Raw genomic sequence first — 14,239 nt, 5'->3', positions numbered from 1 at the left:
CAAATTGTCTGAAGAGTCGTACTCAGAGGGTGGTGGTGGATGGGTCATATTCGACCTGGGGGGAAGTAGGCAGCGGAGTCCCCCAGGGCTCGGTCCTTGAGCCCACACTGTTCAATTTCTTTATCAGCGATTCGGACGATGGGGTGAAAAGCAACCTGTTCAAATTTACTGATGATACCAAAATTTGGGGTGAGGTGGGCACGCTAGTAGGGAGGGAAAGACTGCAGAAAGACCTGGATAGGTTGCAGGGGTGGGCTAACAAAAACAGGATGTGTTTCAATACTGACAAGTGCAGGGTGCTGCACTTGGGCAGTAGTAACCAGCAGCATACTTATAAGATGGGAAACTCCCTTCTTCAGAGCACAGAGGCAGAAAGGGATCTTGGAGTCATCACTGACTCCAAGATGAACATGGGCTGACAATGCGAAGTCATAGTCAGCAGGGCAAACCGGACCTTATCGTGCATCCACAGGTGCATCTCAAGTAGGGCCAAGGAGGTGATCCTCCCTCTCTACGCAACACTGGTCAGGCCACAGCTAGAGTACTGTGTCCAGTTCTGGGCACCCCACTTCAAGAGGGATGTGGACAACATTGAGAGGGTCCAGAGGAGGGCCACCCGCATGATCCGGGGACAGCAGGGCAGACCCTACAATGAGAGGCTATGGGACCTGACCTGTTCAGCCTTCACAAGAGAGGCTGAGGGGGGACCTGGTGACCGTCTATAAACTCACTAGGGGAGACCAGAAGGGTTTGGGGGAGACTTTGTTTCCCCCAGTGCCCCCCGGAATAACAAGGGATAACGGCCATAAGTTGTTGGAGAGTAGGTTTAGATTAGACATCCGTAAGAACTACTTCACAGTAAGGGCAGCTAGGATCTGGAACCAACTTCCAAGGGAAGTGGTGCTGGCTCCTACCCTGGGGGTCTTTAAGAAGCGGCTTGATGCCTACCTGGCTGGGGTCATTTGAGCCCAGTTTTCCTCCTGCCCAGGCAGGGGATCAGACCTGAAGATCTACAAGGTCCCTTCCAACCCTACTTCTATGATTCTATGAATATGGATTTTTAGATGTAATTACAGAATTACAGTGTATAATGACAAATTTCAGCTGAGGGATGACATATAATTAGATGCAATTATGCTCACTATTTAAATGTAGCATGGTAAATTATAAATTACATAAGAACATTCAGGAAAACAGTCACAATAGCAATATTTTGAACAGTAGGATTTGGTAAGAAACTCATCAAAAGAAACAATTTTACAAATTCAAGTGAAACTGTCCATAGTTAGTATTAGTCGCCAAGACTAATCATTCTCCTCCCATACTTACTTGAAAATTAAATGTAATTTTTGCAAAGCCTTTTACTTAAGATATTAAATGTCTCATCATCACAAAAACCTGCCAAAAAACAAAACAAAGAAAAAAAAAAACAATGCTACCAGTCCAGGTGTGTTAATAGCTCTGACATGCAAAGAGAAATACTTACAGGAAAATCATTTTAAAATATTAACTTCAGAATCTGAATTTTGAATAAAGATTCTTTTACCAATGAGTATAACAATCATTTAAAAATGAAAACTGTCTTTACTTTTTCACTGACAAAAAGAGTATTATTTTAAGTGTTAATTTACTGTGTTTGTCGGGCGGTCACCGTGTAAGGATGACATTCACCAGCCCCTCAGAGTGGCTGTGTCCCTACAGTTGAGCTGGGTGAGATCTGGTGCCCTCTTTTTCCCACCTGCCACATCTTTGATGGTATAGGAGATTCAAAAAAAAAAAAGGGAGGTTCCCTGCAGAGCAATCAGCAAAGCCGAAAAGCGCGGTCTTTGCTGCTTGGGGTTTCTGCCTACCTCGTCTCAGCTACAGAGCCTCTCCGGGGACCCGCTTCTCAGCGGGTCCCGGGCAGACTCCTGACATTGTTGAGAACACTTTTGATGGCTGAGAAACCCCCACGGGGAAGATCAAAGTGAGAAAAGAAAGGAAAAAAAGGTAGGGAGAAAAAAACTGCCGTGGCTAGCAGCTTGGGCAGATCCCTTGCCTCTGCGGTCTCCAAGCGTTTTTCCCGAATCCCCTTCCCCAGCTGGCCTCTGCTACCCTCCTCTTCATTCTTATGGTCAGAGTGTCACCTCCTTCTCCCAGTTGGACCAAGGGCTCACCCACACTTCTTGCTCCTCGGCTTCCCCGCTCTGCTCCTTCAGTGCCTCTCCCCCTGCTGGCCCACCCCCAGCCTTTAGATATAGCCCATGCTGCGGATTGGCCCCAATCCACTTCACCTGGCATGGAAGTAAAGCCTGGCTGGTGCAGATCAGGAGTTCCCGTTCTAGCCTGGACATTGCAGCATGGAGTGATTCTTGTCCCTGGCCAGGGATACACCTTCGGTGAGTGCCCTCTGGGCTCTCACAGTGTTCCATTACAGAATTTAAGGACCAGATCCTGAACTCAGTTATGTCTGTGTAAATCTTGGTATCTACAGAAGACCATGGAGGGTTTTTGGATTTGTACCATGGAAACTGAGCTTTTGATACTGCTACTAATTGAAAAAAATCCCAGTGAAATCCTGTCCCCTTTGAAGATGGTGTCAAAAATCCCATTATACCTTTCATAGGTTGGATATCAATACAATGTTTGCAAAAGGAGCTAAATATCTTAATCTGGACCAAAATATAGCTCATCTACAAGATCCAAATATCTTCACTTCACTGCTAGATATGATTTAGTTCTGAACTCTGATATTTTGCAATGCTGATCATAATAGATTCTTTTAAAGGTATATAACAAAGTTAGCTTGTTTCTCTCTCTCTCTCTCACTTCTCCTTTTAAGGTGTTTTGACAGTAGCTAGAGTGTCTAAATAGTATCTTGTTTTAGATGTCATTTAGTGTGGTAGGAGGAGGCAAGAAATACAGCATTCAACATTGGCAACAAAGGAAGGAGCAGTAAATTTTCAATTTCTATTTTAGGCTGTGTATCACTTATGTATCTGTGTCTAGACTCAGTTTCTAATCTGTTATTTTAAAAACCAAACTTTTTTTAAAAATAATAACAATAAGCTTAGCAATTCATTTTTAATAGGGCCCAAGTTGACTGAGTTTGATTTGATTTAATAACTGCCAAACTTTTTCAAGGGGAAACGATGGCTTCTTATAGCCTGTTCCCGCACAAGCATCTTGTGTGAATACATATTGTTCTCATGAGCTGCAAGTGTCCAAATGCTCAGTCTAGATCTCAATACATTCAATAAGAACAGAGATTGTTTAGTACCTTTCTGCATATATTTAGTACTACTTGTGGGTCTGGAACAATAATCACGATGAATTGTCATTTGCTATAAGTGGTCGGAGCATGAAACACCTCTAGATACCATTGAAGTCATTGAAAGTTCAGTAAACAAAAGCTGTATGCCATAAACACTTACTTATTCAGGTATTTTATAAATGTCTTGTGGGACTTTGAGGCAGAAGTCAAAGCCTATGTGAAATTTTTGTTTCAAAGACCAAAACGTGCAACTGTTGGTGAAGTAGCACATGTGTGCGCTGAAATCAAATGTGGGCTTGGGGGAAACACTATTACCAACAGAAAACTTATCATGTTCATAAAATATACATGGGCTCTGCTTAACAAAGTAGAGGCCATTTTCATGCTGCAATCCTATAGCAGCTGCCACCACCTCAGTACACAAGGCAGAGAACTGTGTAGAACATCCATCAGTAACTGTGTCCAACTACCTTTCTAACCTCCACAAATTATGCATCTCCAAGTACTCATCTTCCAAAAGGGGGAGAAAAAAAATCAATCATTCTTTCTTTCCTTATTCCTTTGCACATGAAAGGTAACATTTCCAAATCTGTACATTGCCCAGTCACATTTCTACCAGTGTTCTTCTTGGCATCGTGTTGTTGAATTCAATGCCCCTGAAAGGTATTCACTGGGCACACTGAAAAATTATGTCCACTTAAATCCACTGAACAGCTGTATAACATCTGCAGTGGGCACAAAATTTGTCCTCACACACTGCACAAAGCCTGAGCAAAAGGTCTTGGGTTGAGAAATTACACAGGGATTAAGAGACTGGAATCAAAATGCCATCTCATGAAGGTTTAGATTTTGGCTATATTGAAAGCTATGCTGCACTGGGGACTTAGGGAACTACTGGGCTACCAAAGAAAATTTTCCCCTAAGCCTTCCTACCTGCACTTTTGTTTCCATTTCTCTTTCTCAGCTTTGTGGCTTCCTTCGTGACAGCACCCACACTTGATTCAGCCTCCCACTTACCAGCTGCCAAGTAACAACCTTTGATCCTTAAAAAACACAAACAGTATTTGGCAAATCCTTCCAACACTGGTCACAGAAGATGCCTGCAACCTTCCCTGTTTGAACAGAGACCCAATATCTCCAGTATGTTGAGTAGGGATTGTTTCACACATGCTGGTAAAGCACTGTCTACTTATAGGCACATGTAAATAATAGAAATAAAGAAGCATAAATACAAATATTCAATGTAGCCTGAAGTGTGAAAAGATCTCCTTAATTTTTTGTTTCAAATCCATAAAACAAGCAAACACTAGATACAATGTTTGGTATGGCATTCCCTCTGTAGCAAAGAGGTAAAAATCAGGAGTCTGTGGTTCAATGTCTATTGAAGTCTTTAGAAACATTTACTTTCATTTTCTTGTGCATTAGCTCTGTTCTCAGGTGTTTTTAAAAAAAAAGAAAAAACACACAAGATTGAAGAAAAATATATAAGTCTATATGACTATAGCTTCAATTCACTGTCAACTTGAGTTCTGCACGCTAAGTACATGGCATGATATGGCTCACAGACTAAAAGAACTAAAGAATTCCATTCTCAGATGCATACAGACAGCTCCTGTTGACTACCATGGTAGCTGCACAACAATTTAAGGGCAACATTTTACATAATTTAAAACGTTAAATTATACAGCACTAGCATAATCTTAATTCCAGTAAAACCTAGCTCAATCTCCTCTGTTCTATTCAGTTATGCAAACTATCTACTTTGGAAATGGTCATTTCACATTTTTCCCCTAACATCTATACAGAACAGCTATTTTTGCCATCAAAAACAATTTTTCAAACAAGTTAAAAGCAACAGGGAATTCACTCAAGTAACAAATAGTTCACAGAGGTGGGAAAAAAATATTGAGAGTTGGGGGACAGACACTGTAGGACTGTACAAATTAGCAGTTTCATTTCAACTTCCATTGCGCTGTTTTGAAGGGAGAGTGTTTTGTTTTGCTGTTTCAAAGCACTGTTCCATTTTGTTTCATCGAAACTGTTTCAACGCTGTTTCAACATTTCACCCATAGGCTATAATGGGGAATCATGAAAATGCCTATAACTTTGTCCTTTCTTTCCTGATTCAGATGAACATTGCAAGGATGGTGGTCCCTTCTGAGAGCATGATGCCTGCCAAGTTTCAAGGAGATAGGTGCAGGGGTTTCTGGGAAACTGTACCTCAAACTGTTCAAAGTAAAACTCATTGCTTGCTGGAAGCAGAAGCATGCTGTCATCCTGTATGCAGATCCGGGGGCCTCCCACCAGTCTTCCCGGCACTCATCGCAGGCTGCACCAAGCGCTGGTCTCAGCCAGTGGCAGCAGCCTGCTGTCATCCCTGAACACAGATCTGAGAGCCCACGCCCCCTGGGAAGAGTCCAACACAGTCCCGCAGCTCTCCCGGGGGGCGTGGGCCCCTGGATCTGAGTGCAGGGTTTCAGCAAGCTGCTGCTGCTGGCTGGGGAAGCAGGCCAGAGCTGCCGCCATCACCAGCTGGCAGTGGCAACCTGCTGTCATCCCACACCATCTGGGGGCCCACGCCCCCCGGGAAGAGCTGGGGGAAGCAATCAGAAAGCTGAGGGAAAGAGCGGGGAACTGAGAAATCCAACCGGGAACTGGGGGAATGTTCAGGTATCTGAACATTTCCCCAGCTCCTGGTTGGATTCCCCAGCTCCCGATTTGATTCCTTCTGCTCTCTGATCGCTTCCCCCAGCTCTTCCCAGAGGGTGGAGGTCCCCGGATTTGCATACTGGATTTTAGCAGGCTGCCACTGCAGTTTCAGTGGCAGCCTGCTAACACCCCTCATGTAGATGGGGGGCCCATGCCCACCGGGAAGAGCTAGGGAAATGATCAGAGAGCTGGAGGAAGCAATTGGAGAGCTGGGAAATTGAACAGGGGGCTAGACGTCAATATCAGAGCAGTCCTTCCCCACTCTTCACCCTCTCTCTCTTATTTTCTGTTTAGCTGCAAGTCAAGCAAGCCCGGCTTTGAAATTTGAAATATTTCGAGTGCCCTCATTTCATTTTCAAGCCTTTTGTTTCATTTCAATTTCAGTGTTTCAAGCTCAAAATGCATCAAAACAGCTTCCAAACGAAACACCCAGTGAAATTTCGCACAGCTCTAGCAGACAGAACACTGTCTTTCAACAGCAGAAAGTGGAAGGAAATACCAAAGTGTTTGTTTTGCAGTAGGTGATTTTTCCAGTTGTTTTTTCCATATTTGTCCTCATAAATGCACCTCACACTCACTAATCTGAATCTAACTAAACTCAGACAGTCTTGTTGAAAGACAGAAAGACAGACTCTTAGAAATGTTTATTCTGGGGAGGGTGACAAATTGGCCCGAAGGTCTGGGCCTCAAGGACAAGGCCTGGGCTCATAGCCTGCAAGGCCTGCCCGCACACTCTAGACAAAAATAAAATAAACAGGGGACAAAGAAATATATACATATATACATTTCTGCCAGCGGTGACACCCAGGGGGGCCTCAGGACATCAGAGGCCGGCCCGCATGGGCAAACCCCAAGGTCTCGTCTCGCTGGACCCACCCCCATGCCCTGAGCAGGTGGCAGTGTCACAGCACAAGGACCAGGCATCCCCCCTTGACTCGACACAGCGCCCCCTCGAAGGCCCAGCATTCCTCATACGTGGGCACCGTCTGCCGGAGGACCACATGCTCAAATTCAAGTGAGAAGCAAGCCCACACCAGCAGGTGGAAGAGCTGCAGGGCATTGTCCATCCCAGTCCCAGCGAGCCAGTTTCAGCGGCTCTTCAGAGTGGCCATCTTCACCTGGCCCACCAGGAAGTTGGCCAGGCTGACCGTGCCCTGCTTGGCTTTCCAGTATGGGAAAGAGTAGATGTAGGTGTCCTCTGAAAAGTCCCAGCCCAGCACCCGAAGCAGCACCCCGAGGGTGGCAAAGAGCAGCCGCAGCTGGGGGCAGTGAAGGAAGGCATGGAAAATGTTCTCTTCCACTACCCCTGGGCAGAAGGGACAGGCTGCCGAGGCCACCTGGTCCAGGTGGTGCACAAAGGTTCCAGTGGCCAGGATGCCATGCACCAGTCTCCACTGGAGGTCGCCGGTCTTCTTGGCGTTGGGTGCCTTGTACAGTGGGTGCCACGCTGGGGTCCTGAGAAATGCCAGGTGCCGCCACCACACAGTGTTGCGGTGGCCGGCCAGCACCTGGGCATGCCAGGTGTGCACCAACCACACGTACAGTCTCCTCTGGGGCAGTGTGCCAAAGGGGCAGCCGATGTTGCTTCCAAGGGGCATGGGAAGCCTCAGCAGTGTATCGGGCCAGTCAGCCAGCTCACTGGCAACTGCTGGAATGACTGGCAGTGGTGGGAAGGCGTCACCCACAGAGTCCACAGTGGGGAGGGCCTGGTGGGCCTGGAGTCAACCTTCCAGGGTGGCAGCTGCCTCCATTGGGAGGGCAGCCCTAATGGCCCGCAGAAGCCAGCCCACAGTGCGGATGGAGCGCAGGGCCAGCCGGGCAGCCAGGGCCTTGGCTGACAGCCAGCTCAACTGAGTGGAGTCCAGGAGGTGCCCCAGGTGGGTGGTGTGCGCCTCGATGAGGGTGGCCACGAGGCTGGCGGAGGCCAGACTTGGCACCACATGCTGCAGGGCCGGGTTGTAGACCCTTAAGTAACTGTGGAAATCACAGGCACCTGGCTTGGGGACAAAGATGGAAGACAGCTCACCAGGCCCGCACCATGCTGTGGTAGAATGGGGGAAGGACCGCCGAACCGGCACACCAGCTGCTGCCACAGGAGGTGACCCTCGGCATACAGGAGCTGCTGGAGGGCTTGCAGGCAGTAGGTAGCCGCCCTGCTGGTCAGGTCGATCAGGCCCTGGCCCCCCTCAGTGGTGGGCAGGTAAAAGGCAGCTTGCAGGAGCCAGTGGCACTCGTCCCAAAAGAAGTCCACTGGGAGCCGCTGCAGCCTCTCGAGCAGCTCCGGCAGGGGGTCCAGCACAGCACAGCAGTGCCACAGGGTCGCCACCACCAGGTTGTTGCTGATGAGGGCCCAACCATGGTAGGAAAGGATGGGCAAGTGCAAGCACCAGCAGTGCAGGCGGGCCTCCATTCCCTCCACCAGGTCCTCCCAGTTGTGAGCCGCAAAGGCCGGCAGCCCCAGGAACACTCCCAGGGCTTTGAGGCCTTCCCGGTGCCAGGTGAGGCCCCTCTGCAGGTCCGGGGTGGGTGGTGTGCCAGCCCACGTCCCAAGCAGGAGGATGTCACTCTTGCATCAGTTGATGCAGGTCGACGAGACGAGCTCGTAGGTGCGCTGGCAGTCCACCAGGGCCTGCACATCCTCCTAGCTGCCCAGGAAGATTGTCACATCATCTGCGTACACCGTCAGCTGGATTGTGGGGGCTGGTGGCAGGGTTCAGTGCCAGTGGCAGGGCTAAGCCAGTCAGGCGACTTCACAGAATGTGCAGCAGAGGTTCAATGGCCAGGGAGTATGGCATGCCCAACAGGGGGCAGCCCTGGCGGATGCCCCAATGCACCGAAACGGGGCGCACAGCATGCCGTTCACCTTCAGCAGGCTGGAGGCGTCGTGGTACAGGACCTGGAGCGCCGCGATGAAAAGAGGCCCAAAGCCAAAAGCCTTGGAGGAGGGTGCTGAGCAGGTACTGGTGGTCAACCCGAGAAAGGGTCTGTTCCTTATTCCCAAAATTTCCATCACAGTTCAAGTGCTGCTTCCTAACACAACAACACATATGAATTCCTTGGTGCCTATAAATTGTTAGATTCTTGTCCTGACTTGTTAATTATAGTGTAGTGCAAAACAAGTTACTGGTACCGATAAACTGCCCAAGATCACCTTTCACAAACCATCCAATGATCCTATGAAACAGGCCTTGGAATCTCTAAATACTAACCTACATATTAATGAACAGCCTTAGAAGGCATGCTGTCATTCAGCATCTCTCTTACCACACATTATTTTGAAGCTTATAGGTTCTAATCTCATCATGAGTGTTGAGGGGCTTCCATATAGTTGTCAGAGTAGTTGCTGGAGATTCTCTTCTTGAAGCACTGGATACTTGTAGTGTAAATCTCCATGAGTCCAAAGGGAAATCCACAACCTCTTAATATTCCACAGCAGGAACCAGCATCTGACAGGTTTCATACACAATTTTACAAGACACTCATTTCAGGGTTACTATCTCCCTCAAGCATTGCTGGGTTTAAATTAATAATTTAGAAGTAATTAAATTCAATAAACCGTAACAGCTTAAATAAAAACTAACCAAGGCAAATGAATTGCTAGTTTCACATGTCTATTATTTTGGGCAACACAGCAGCAGGCAGGAATGATGAAAGTAAACAAAAGCAAGAGAAAAAAACACCAAAAACAATCCTGAAGCAATTTACAGTATTCCTACCCAAGATTAACTTCTCTGTCTGATTCTCTCAGACGTGCACCCTGAATCATCTAACAAGCTAGTCTAATGAGACCTGTCAGGGGACTCTTCCAACAAGATTAGGAGAAGGCCCAACAGCAACAGTGTTTCTGCACAAGCAAGGAAACAATTTATATTTAATTAACTCCTTAACAGTCCATTCCAATAAGGCAACTTGCATTAAATCCAACTGGTTATTACAGGTTTTTCCTTACAGTTATTTCTAGCAGAATAAACCTAGAATAATCCTTTGTTGACAGTAGCACCTATTTGGCATATACTAACTATAAAGTAACAAATTTTGAACCTGATTCAGAAAAGCATCTTTATCCAGAGTAGAACTTGCTTTTCTGAACAATAGTATAACTGGGCACACTGACATTAATGTTCAAATTAAAGCTACCATATTTACACAAATACAAGATGGCCCTGAATGAAATACAACCTCACAATAATTAGATTTGACCTACAGAAAAATTATGAATTTATCATAATTTTCCATGTACAGAATCTAATTTTTGGTGGATTATCTTAAATTTGTCTCCCCCCACTACTGCAGGTGGGGGGAGAGGTGAAAAGTGGTCAGTAATGGGGCAAGTAGTGGGGGACAGACAGTGAGGAAGGCAGTAGGGGGCATCTGGTAGGGCAGACAGCAGGGGGGCAGGTGGTAGGGAACAGGCAGTGAGGAGGTGGTGAAGCAGGCAGCGAGAGGCAGGCAGCTTATCCCTTGCCACCTGTCCCCCTATTCCCTTAACCCACCTTGTGCCCGCTCCCCCACAACCTCAGGCTTCCCTGATTCCCCTTCCCCCTCCATGCCGCTTCTATCCCTGCCAGACTCAGGTCCCCGCCCCCTCTTCCTCCCATATCCCCTCAACTTTACCTTTGCTCTGCTCTAGCAGGCTCAGTCCCTGCTGCAGCCTGGAGCATGGCTGCAGTCTGGCCCTGCAACAGCAGTGCAGAGCCAGAAAATCTGCTACAGGGCCGGGCTGGAGCTATGCTTCTTACCCCAGACTGCAGCAGGGATGGAGCCTGCTGGCACGGAGCAAAGATATGGAAGAGTGCAGTAGACAGGGAGAGAGAGGAAGAAGTGGCACAGAGGACTGGGGTGGGAGACTAGGTGTAGTAATTAGGCAATTATAGGGTTAAAGTGTTAGTCATTATTATGGGATGGAGCTTGAGACCAGAACTCCATCCTCTATTGTTTCAGAGTTACTTTCATTTTCCCAGTTAGGTGTTATTTGTTCCTGAATAAAACAGCCTGAGATTTTGGGCCTAGAGAAAAGTAAGTCTCAGTATTCTTTGTTAAATAAGGAACTTAACACTAGAGGCTGCGGGGAAGGACTGCAGGGGCATGCAGAGGCAGTGGAAGGGGGGCACGTGGCAGCTGTGGCTCTGGCCCAAAACCAAGTTTGGGAATGAAGCCACAGCAACTGCCTGCCCTCCCACTGCCTCATGAGGGGCTTTTCCCCACATATTCAGGTGTAGGGGGAACCTCATCTTCTTATCGAGTAAATATAATAAATAAGGTTTGTTTGGTAGAGGGCAGCAAAATAATTCAGCATGAATAAGAACAGCTGATTTTGTCTAGACTACAGAAGAATTAATTTAGAACTGGAATTAAACTGTCATAAATTGTTGATCCCCAGACCTGTGTTTAAATAATACTTTTAGTATGAATGGATATTAACTTAGCATGTGTATGCTGAAATTCACAAGTGACATTTTTATTTACATATTTAAAAAGCTATACAAAGATAGTGGGAGGTAGAAATCTAGACACAGAGCACTTGAAGCTGATATCAATGGCATGCAATCTGGACATGCTAATCTTGTACAAGAAAAGCTTTGTGAAACTATTTAGCACAGACATAAGGACGTATAAAATTAACACTACAAAAATAATGTTAAGCAATATCAACTTCCTAAATTTGATTTTGCTCAAAATACCAGAGCCCAGATGCTCCTAGATGTAATCTTGGATCTTTTCCTGACCATAACTGCTAGATGCCTTCAAATCTCACCCAAAAACAACAAGTGCCCCTAAATGCTAAGCACAGGTATACTGGCAATTCAGAAAAATACCATCTATATACACCTCACATTACAGGAAACCCTCACTATTTGCAAGTTCAGCATTCGCAGTTTCAAATATTCACGAATGCCGAACCCACATCTTAAATAAACTTACAGGAGCTTCTCGGGAGCTCCGTCCTTGCTGCTGCCAGGCTCCTGACATCACCAGCAGCCGTCCCACTTCCCCCCAAGCCACCAGAGGCACTGCATTCTTCAACACAGATGACGTTCATAAATGCAGTGCTGTATTCGTGGTTTTCGCCATTCGCAGGAATCTCCAGAATGTATCCCCCGCAAATGGTGAGGGTCACCTGTATTCACTTATTACGTGGTCCCAATGTGTATTTTTTTCGTATTCACTTATTTTCTTAAATTTCACATATTGAATACCAATGAAGAGACAATTAAAGAAAACTAACTTCTCTTACACGTTTTCTCTATGCAGATTCTTGGCTGTGCCTTAAAAATAGTAGACTTATGCTACAAATAGTGCATAATTACAATTGTAATAGTTGGTTTCCAAAACGCCAAGAATTTTCTAACAGCTTTACCAGGTAAGCTCAGATGACACAACCAGATATTATACGAAAGGAACACATTTTTCAGTTACAAACACTCCCAACCACATCCTCTTCAATTTGTATCTATCAAAAGCAGCTGAATACTGTTAGCTGGTTGGGAAGTTGCACTGATTCAATTTCAGTCTCTACATTCTATTGTACTACACAGAAGTAAATCAAAGTGCACCGTGATTTGTAGCTATAAAAAGTATAACTCATACTTGGGTTATTGTTAGCTTTGGCCATTTTCAAGGGGCTTTGGCAAAAGTGCAGAACCACAATTAAAAAAGATGAGCCCAAAGCCTGTTTCTAAGTAAGAGAATGAATCTTTGTAGACATAGGGTGTTTGTCCACGTAATCGGCATTTACCAACTAAAAACGCTGTAACTAGTAAAATTCGCTAGGGGGCACGTCAGAACAGTTTTACTCTCCTGCCCTTTCAGTGCGACTTTACTGCTATGTGGTGTTTTAGCAAAAGATTTGATATTTTGGTTGGTTTATTTTCTTAAATAAAATTGTTGTGCCAGGTTGCTTGGCAGGGCGGGGGGGGATTGTTGGCAGTTTTGGTTGAGACACATGCAATGGGGGGTTGAGTTCAATATGCAGTGCTACCAGCCTCCCCTGCAAAGCCTCCCAGTTTTTTCTGGGCACTTGTTGCACGGGGCGCTGCTGGTTGGGGAGGGAAATCTTTTCTCTGCAAAAGTGATCCTGCCTACCTCCCCCTCACAAATCTAAATTGGCAATGGGGGTCTGAAGTGCAGGCCTCCCTACCCAAGCCTGGTCTCAAATCAGTTCTGCCCCCTGGTTTTTCTGCACACTTGCTGCACCGGGTACTGGGTGTGGGGTACACTTAGGGCTATACAAGGGGTACACAAGGAGTCTGGCTGCTTCTCTGTGTATTGGCATCTGGGTATCATGTACCTAGGCTACAGCCTGAATGGAAACACTACTACAGGAATTTTTATGTAAAACAGAAAGAATCCTTAGCTAACACCCCCACCCCCACAAGGCAGGGGCATGGTGTGGGTTGAGGTGAAGAAAGAAACATCCAAGGCTCAATGAGAGGAATTTTCTTATCACTTAGTCTATTTGCATGTTAATCTTTTAACTGCTGTATTGGCAGATCATCATTGCCTGCAGTCATATCCTCCCAGCCTACAACCAGATCCCTTCAATACTTGTTTCCCCTCCTGTCCTCTACCCTCCAAGCTTGACCCTCTTCTCTGGTACTCCTGTTCCTCTTAAGCTTATTTTTGTCCTCAGCAGCATGCCCCTGTCCTCTCTTGACCACCCTCTGCTTGCCATTGCTCTACCTGACAGTTATACTGCTGCCTCCTTCTGGGAGTGTAGGAGGCTGCGGTTCAGAAGTAGGGGGCACCAGCTGGGCTGGGGGTGCAGGGTGCTCTGGGTCAGAAATAAGGGGCACCAGCTGGGCTAAAGGGGCAGGGGGCTGCAGGTAGGGAGTAAGGTGTACTGCCAGGGTTTGGGGAGCAGGGGCTTGAAGGGCAGGGGAATGCAGGTTAGGAGTGAAAGGCACCAGCTGGGCTGGGGGGCTGCAGGTTAGCTAGGAATGAAAGGCATTGGCAGGGCTGGTGGGGTGGGGCGCTTCAGGTTTGGAGTGAGGGACACAGGTAGGGCTGGGGGGGCAGGGGCTGCTGCCCACACCAACCACCAGCCCCCCCCACGCACTCATGCCACAACCCCCAAGCCACTGCAGGGAGAGGAGCATCATGCACTCTTGGAGAGGCTTGGGTCCTGTGATGCACCCAGCTCTGGGTTGTAATGGCCACGTATAACAGTGTATGGTGTGGCCTGTGCTAAACTGTTATATGTGGCCATTGCACCCAGCCCTGGGGTGCATCTCAGCCCTCTCCATATACTGTTATTTGGAGCTTTTCCACTCCAGAGCT

The 14,239-nt window shown here is 46.9% G+C and overlaps 1 protein-coding gene and 1 long non-coding RNA gene across 2 annotated transcripts in view; one reads left to right on the top strand and one right to left on the bottom strand.

Annotated features, from left to right (window-relative positions):
• The window catches only part of GRID1 (glutamate ionotropic receptor delta type subunit 1), a 1,166,358-nt gene that overhangs the window by 1,073,314 nt on the left and 78,805 nt on the right, over positions 1 to 14,239 (bottom strand). The window lies entirely within an intron of this gene.
• Positions 10,909 to 14,239, top strand: part of LOC132251158 (uncharacterized) — a 47,463-nt gene continuing 44,132 nt past the window's right edge. Inside the window, exon 1 of the long non-coding RNA XR_009463029.1 lies at positions 10,909 to 10,978. This is a non-coding gene — a long non-coding RNA (uncharacterized LOC132251158). The remainder of the gene's footprint in view (positions 10,979 to 14,239) is intronic.

The sequence above is a fragment of the Alligator mississippiensis genome, chromosome 6 (assembly GCF_030867095.1).
Source record: "Alligator mississippiensis isolate rAllMis1 chromosome 6, rAllMis1, whole genome shotgun sequence".
NCBI lineage: Eukaryota > Metazoa > Chordata > Crocodylia > Alligatoridae > Alligator > Alligator mississippiensis.
Note: the sequence above shows the minus strand (reverse complement) of the source record. Positions and strands in the feature narration are given on the sequence as shown.